The 7,567-nt window shown below is 39.2% G+C and overlaps 1 pseudogene; it reads left to right on the forward strand.

Annotated features, from left to right (window-relative positions):
• The first annotated feature begins 1,334 nt into the window (after positions 1–1,334).
• Positions 1,335–3,140, forward strand: LOC110869561 (annotated as a pseudogene).
• The last annotated feature ends 4,427 nt before the right edge of the window (positions 3,141–7,567 follow it).

Raw genomic sequence — 7,567 nt, forward strand, 5'->3', positions numbered from 1 at the left:
GTGTCGCCTATGAGTGATTATTGTGTGGGCGTAGTTAGTGGCGGATACAAAAATTTGTTATAAGGAGACGATAGGAATGGATTACAAATAGGAATAAGAGAAAAATAAAATATAATAACATAGTTCATTAAATCTATTATATATAATAAATGAAAGTAGATTTGGGCCACGTGTCATTAAATTAGAGCATCATTTTTTTATTTTCACGCCCAACAGTACCTCCGTCCCCTTTTTTTCTTTATCATCTCTCTTCAAATTAGATTTTGACCCTAGATTTATACCTACTCATCCTTCAAATTCCTCATTGTTCCCCAAAATCCTGCTGAGTATTGGCCAACAAAGAAGAAGAAATCAGGGATGACTCCCATGGCCGGCCCTGGGGGTGGGCGGGGAGGACCCCCGACCTGGGCCTGATATTTCGAGGGGCACGTTTTTTTTTATAAAAAAAACCCGATATGGATATGTAAAATATTTTTTAATAGGGTATACCCATACAAACACCAACATAGGCCCTCTTACAAAACTATTCTTATGGTTTAGATTAGTTATTAACCCTTTGACATTAGATTTAGACCTTTAGTGAGCCCAATACCCAATTTCGTTAAGTCCTAATGGCACATTTTTTCGAGCTCGAACAGGGTACACGAATTCTCAGGGCCGGCCTTGACAGCTCCGTCCATCATTACCTTGCTGAAGGAAAATCCCATTTACCAGGTTTATTCTTGCAAACGAGAGTTTTATTTTTCGCCATTAAATCTTCTTTTGATGTTATTTGTAATACAATCCATACAGACTTGGCTGATTCAGTTGAATCGTCCATCGATTTGAGCAGATTCATGTTGTATCATTCATATTTTCCTTTAATTAGGGTTTTTTTCTGTCATTAGAGTTTTTATTGATGTTTAACTTATCTGATCCATACAATCTTGGTTGTTATGTTTGAATTGTCCAGCGATTTGTCAGAAAACTCGAAATTCCAACGATTCAGTAACCAGGTTTGCGATTTTGTATAGTATTTTGGTTTTATAATATTCATTTTATGTATGTTCTTCATATCTTCTTGGTTTTTGAGTTATTTTAGCGAAGTGGGTTCATAGACTTTTTGGGGTTTCTATGTTATACCTGATTGTAATTATGGTAGCCCTCATTTGTTGCATTCGTTGTTTTTTCTTCCTCACTTTAGTTGATGTAATCATTGTTAGATGGTGAAAGAAAAGGGCGTAACTGATAATTAATGTGTATTTTGGATGACAGATACAAGGATGCAACAAAAACTGCTTTCAAGTCATCTACTCGGTTAGAATATATGATGCAAGATTAGCCCAGGTTTGGCCATGACATTTCAGGTAGTTTTCTTGCAAGAGAAGATCGGCTTCCTTATATTATGTTCTTTGTATTGTGTGTGCACTTAGCGATCCTAAAATGTTGGTATTTTAAATAAAAATGAAATTTTATGAATTATATGCAGGTTTATATGGCACCCGTGGTTAACAAACAACAAAAATTGCTTACTCGGGCTAGAAACAAAGTAAATTGAGGTATATCTGAAAGTAGTCTTGAAGTTGTGGAAATGGGAACGTAATGAGTCGTATATATATGATGATGGAGACTTCAAAACGGGCCCGTGGGAAGTTCAAAAAAGTTGTGAGTGACTTAATCTTTTTTTAATTATAACTTTGTATACTTTATTTTGTGACACTAAAGATTGTAGAGAGCGTTGGAGAAGGTGTACATGAAGTTGTTGAAGGAGACACCATGATCCCAATCTTTTTGGCCGATTGCGGCGAATGCACCGATTGTTTGTCTGAAAAAAGCAACCTATGCACAAAGTTTCCTTTGAGTCCTTCTCCTTGGATGAAAAGAGAAGACACAAGCAGGTTCACAGACATTAATGGAGAAACTCTATACCACTTCTTAAGTGTATCGAATTTTAGTGAGTACACGGTGGTTGACATTGCACATTTGACTAAAACCGATCCAGCAATTTCACCAAACAGAGCTTGCCTCTTAAGCTGTGGAGTATCGACCAGTAAATTATACACTTCCTATACTCTTTTTAGTATTTATGTTCGGATTTTAAATGATATAGTACCCAACGATTATTTTGTTGCTGGTATGGATAACCGGAAATGTTTTCAGTATATGTCACCTAATTAACTATCATTTTCTAATATGTAGGTCACTAAAATAACTTTCTTTTGCTTTTATTCACATGCCAACTATCTAACTTTTTGTCATCCAAGTATTACAGGATGGGAACATAATGATAGTTTAAGGACCTACATTACCTACATAACTTTTTTTTGCTTTTAGTCACATGTCAATATTATATTTTTGAAATAGTACTACAAAAAATTACCAATATGGTAAATTAGTGATAACATCTATCAAATTTGAATTTGGAAAGTACCAAGCTTGACCTAAAAAGTCATTATGCTTTCAGGGGTGGGTGCTGCCTGGAAAACAGCCAAGGTGGAAGCTGGAACCACCGTTGCTATATTCGAACTAGGTGTCATTGGTCTAGCGATATGATTTTGTAACTGCATGTTTTAAAAAAAAAACGGATAAAGGCTATGTGGAGCTAAGAGGATTATAGGAATTGATGTGAACCAAGACAAGTTTGAAATAGGTAATTTCTAATTTGAGTATTATTATGATATGGTAATATCCACTCATAAGGATCATATGCACTTAATTTTAGATTTTCATTAATTTTTTTTTCTTTTAAATCAGGAAAGAAATTTGGAGTAACTGATTTGGTAAACCCTGATAACTGATGGGACAAAACTGTGAGCCAGGTAACTTAACCATAGTTAAATCACCATTTGACATGATAAGATATCACTTAATCAATAACAGAATGAGGATTAAATGATATCATCTTGGGTCAGATAATAATGGAGATGACTGGAGGTGGTGCAGACTATTGCTTTGCGTGTGTTGGTATGAATTCACTTGTGCATGAAGCTTATGCTTCTTGTAGAAAGGTCGGTTTTATCTTTAATTTTATTCGGCTTATTTCAAACGGGTTGAATGAGTTCTTGCTTGATGCACTTGTAGGGTAATTTTGAGAGTTATTTTGATTTGGTGTATTGTTGATGAGGTTGTAGAGTAATTTTGTTGCACTTGTAGTGTAACACCCCGTGTTCTCGAATGTCAAAGTCAAAGTCAAAGTCAAAGTCCAAGTCAACTTTGACTTTCTTTGACTGTAAATAGTCTATTTTCAGTTTTATTTGTATTATGTGGAGTAAGTGTTGTAATCAGAAAGAATCGAAGTAATCGAATGTTTTAACGCAAACCGACTTACGACTGTGAATAGTAGGAAGTAACAATGCGATAAAGTTAACTAATCAGTAATCAAACCGATCTAACTATCATCGAACTCGGATCTCGGATTACGCTAACTTTGGTTGTTGTTATACGTGTGCGTGTGCCTTACCTGTGTGTATTTACTTTATGTTTTGTGCTTTGTGTGGTGATCAATCGAAACTCGAAACTCAAATCGAACGTAATCGAAATCGAATTACGACAAGTGGTAACGTAAGGATAGGGTGTAATATAGATGATTGTGTGTTAGATATAGTGGTTGGGACTGAAAGTAATTTGAATAAGAAACTCTATCGTACTCGTATCGTCTTCAATCGAAATCGAAATATCGAAAATCGTCGCACCGAACACTCGAACCAGGCTGCTAATCGATCAGGCTGTCAGCCGATCGAACAGACTGTTCGATCGAGCAGGCTGTCCGATCGGGATGCCAGCCGACCGACCAGCCCTTTCCTCTTTTGGAGCCTATAAATAGGGCTGTCATTGTCACTCTTTACCACTTTTGGAAAGCTCTGACCGACCAGCCCGTGCTCCTCTTCTTTTCTCAGATTTCTTCCGATTCCGGTAAGTTTCCATCCTAAATCTTGTACTTTCTTGATCAAAACATGTCACACCCCCAAAATCCACACGCGGAGTACCACCGCTTGGGAGCGTGACTGACCAGGATCAAGCCATCAATCATATTGAACATAGCATAATGTAAATAAGATAATTCGTAAAACCCAAATCAATACGATTGATGTTCTAAACCAAACATAGTATCAATAGCGGAAGCGTAATAATGAAAATCCAAAGTAAAGTTATAAGTTCAATTGTTTAACATAATGTCTACGATCCGAATCCCACAACAACCCGCTCCTCCTTGTGCAAGCTCCATAAGTACCTAAGGTCCTGCAAGGCATGCAGCAGAGAGTCAACAACTAGTTGAGCGAGTTCACAGTTAACAGTTCAGTAATAGTATAGTGTGAGTAATAGTATGTTCGTTCGTTTATATCATGTATCATATTTCCATCGCGGCCTCCCAGGCAGGTATGCGAAGATTAGGGGATAACTATCCCAAGTATTCTAGACTAGGTTTATTTGTATCGCGGCCTACCAGGAAGGTGTGCGAAGATGTTAGTAAGTTTAGTTCGCGGCCTTCCAAAGGCAGGTGTGCGAAGTCAGTCATAATATCGCGGCCAACCCTTGGCAGGTGTGCGAAGATCAGTTCAGTAAGTGTTACTAGTCTAGTTGTATCTTATCGTTCGATTCTATCAGCTGAGTATGTACAATAAATCAACAAATCCCATTCCCACCCGGGAACCCATGCCTTGGCTGTGTGAACTCACCTTGGTTTGCTCGGTATGCTAAAGGAATGCAAGCTCACAAATAATCAGTCACGTCCTATAGTGCACGTATACTCAATCAGTTCACGTTCGTAATGTTTCACATGTAACTAGCATCGCAGTAATATCACAGAGTGTGTTTAACAGTTAATCATCATACAGCACAAACAGTTAATCATGTGCATACAATTTCACGTTTCACATAACAGTCTTTCATAATTTATTCTAGCATGGTTACTCTTTAACAGAGATAATAAACTAACTGTGTTAGTTAGCTTAACTGAGTTAGTAAACAACTAAAGTTAACAACTTACCCACTTAACAGGGGTTTACATGCTTAACATAGTTACACGTTTACTTAACAAAGTTAAACACTAATGGAGTTAACGGGTAATATACTAGTCACAGATCATTAGACGAAATCACTTAGTGGGCGAAAACCAAGCTTGGGCCGAAAACACATTGAGCCGAAAACTGTTTGGGCCGAAATCATTATATGGGCCGAAAACTCTCTTGGGCGAAAACACTGTAGAACGAAAACACTTGTTGGGCCGAAATCATAACCTGGGCCGAAAACACTTATGTGTTTTCGTTGGATAAGGGATTTCGTTGGGTGGGGGGTCTTCGCCAGCTACATCGCTCACCATCATCATCAGTTACGTTAAACACAGAAGACATAATGATCATCTACAATACGCCGACTTCATCATATAATCATTCAGTCATATCAATTTATGCGATCATCCTTACATACAAAGCATTAATACGAAATCATTCAATCCTGAATTCATATGATTATTATACATTAAATTGAATATACGTTGAGATCTATCCAAATATTATCACAACATCAGATCTATTCCTCATGATTCATGACAGAACATCCAATCCACCTATTCATTATTATGCTATCACTCGATCATGTTTATTACACGGAACCGTATTCAATCACCTAATACCGTATCCAACATGAATCAAAACATCACATAAAATCACAGAATCATGATTTCAATTTCACAATATACGATGATAACAGACAATCAATCCCGAGCGGGTTAGACACTAACCGAGATATGAAGCCAACAGGTTGATTCAGAAGAAAGGTTCCAAAGGATTGCAGTCGTTGGCACTCCGTTGAAGAGGTGTTCTAGGGTTTTCGATTAAACTCTAGTAGTAGAGGTTATAACAGAATGCTATAGTTCGCTACTGGGCCAAAGCCCAGTTCCTGTTTTCGCCAGCCCATATTCAGACGAAAACACCAAGGTGTTTTCACCAATTGGTGTTTTCGTGGGGTAAAGGTATTTGGCAAGGGGGTATTTTCGGCTAGAGTTCCATGTTTACTAATAACTATACTACTCACATAACATACACTAGCAATATACAACTGTATATCCATAAAGACACGTATGTTGCACACAAATAAAACATATCATTCATAACACGATTTATCATATAACAAACGTGTTCCGTTGCGAAACAACTAGTCGTGTAAACAAACAATCCAAACAATAATGTGTAATAAATGCGAAGATAGAAATCTTGGAAATTTGAGTTGTCACATTATCCCCAACTTAGAAGAAATTTCATCCCGAAATTTGGTACGCACTCACTGAGGAAGCTAGGTAAGTTGTATCGTTCACTGGTTTTCCTGGGGTGTCACATCATCCCCCCGTTGATTTGGAATTTCGTCCCGAAATTCTGTAGTAGTAGCTTCAGCCTCAGTAATGGTTGTATTGGTTCCGAATAATTGGGGGTACTTTTCTGTCATCTAGTCTTCGCGTTCCCAGGTGTATTTTGGACCACGTTTGGAGTTCCAACGAACTCGGACAAGAGGGATTCTCTTGTGTTTGAGGACCTTAACATCCCGGTCCGTGATTTCAACTGGCTCCTCGACGAACTGCAACCGCTCGTCGATAGTGAGTTCCTTAAAAGGAGTTGTGAGGGTCTCATCTGACAGGCACTTCTTCAGATTCGACACGTGAAAAACATTGTGAACTGCACCGAGTTCAGCTGGTAGGTTCAGTCTGTGGGCTACTGGGCCTATTCTTTCAGTGATTTCGAACGGTCCAACATACCGTGGATAGAGTTTGCCTCGTTTACCAAATCGAACCACACCCTTCCAGGGTGAGACTTTAAGTAAAACCCGGTCCCCGACCTGAAATTCTAATGGCTTCCTACGCTTATCCGCGTAGGCTTTCTGACGGTCGCGTGTTGTCGCCATGCGTTGTCGTATTTGTGCAATCTTTTCTGTGGCGTCCACTAAAATCTCTGGACCCGTAATCTGACTATCCCCCACCTTTGCCCAACAGAGAGGTGACCAACATTTACGCCCGTACAATGCCTCGAATGGAGCGGCTTGTGTGCTGGTGTGATAGCTGTTATTGTATGAGAACTCCACCAGAGGGAGGTGCTTTTCCCAGCCGTTGCCGAATTCGATAACACACGCCCGAAGCATGTCTTCAAGAGTTTGAATTGTTCGCTCAGACTACCCATCCGTCTGAGGATGATACGCTGTGCTCATGCCTCACCGTGAGCCGAAAGATTTGTGCATCGCTTGCTATAGTTCTGACGTGAATCGTGCATCCCGATCCGAAATGATGGAGGTGGGCACCCCGTGCCTCGAGACTATTTCCTTTACGCATAGGTCTGCTAGTGTAGGAAAACTTGTCTGTTTCTTTGATTGCTAGGAAGTGAGCAGACTTGGTGAGTCGATCCACGATCACCCATATAGTATCATTCCCAAGCTGAGATCTAGGCAGGCCAGTAACAAAATCCATGGAAATTTCTTCCCATTTCCACTGTGGTATCCTGGGTTGTTGCAGTAGGCCTGAGGTTTTCTGGTACTCTGTCTTGACTCTCGCACAAGTCAAACATTTGCCGACGTAAGTTGCAATGTGGGCCTTCATGCTAGGCCA

Source organism: Helianthus annuus, chromosome 11 (assembly GCF_002127325.2).
Source record: "Helianthus annuus cultivar XRQ/B chromosome 11, HanXRQr2.0-SUNRISE, whole genome shotgun sequence".
Lineage (NCBI taxonomy): Eukaryota > Viridiplantae > Streptophyta > Magnoliopsida > Asterales > Asteraceae > Helianthus > Helianthus annuus.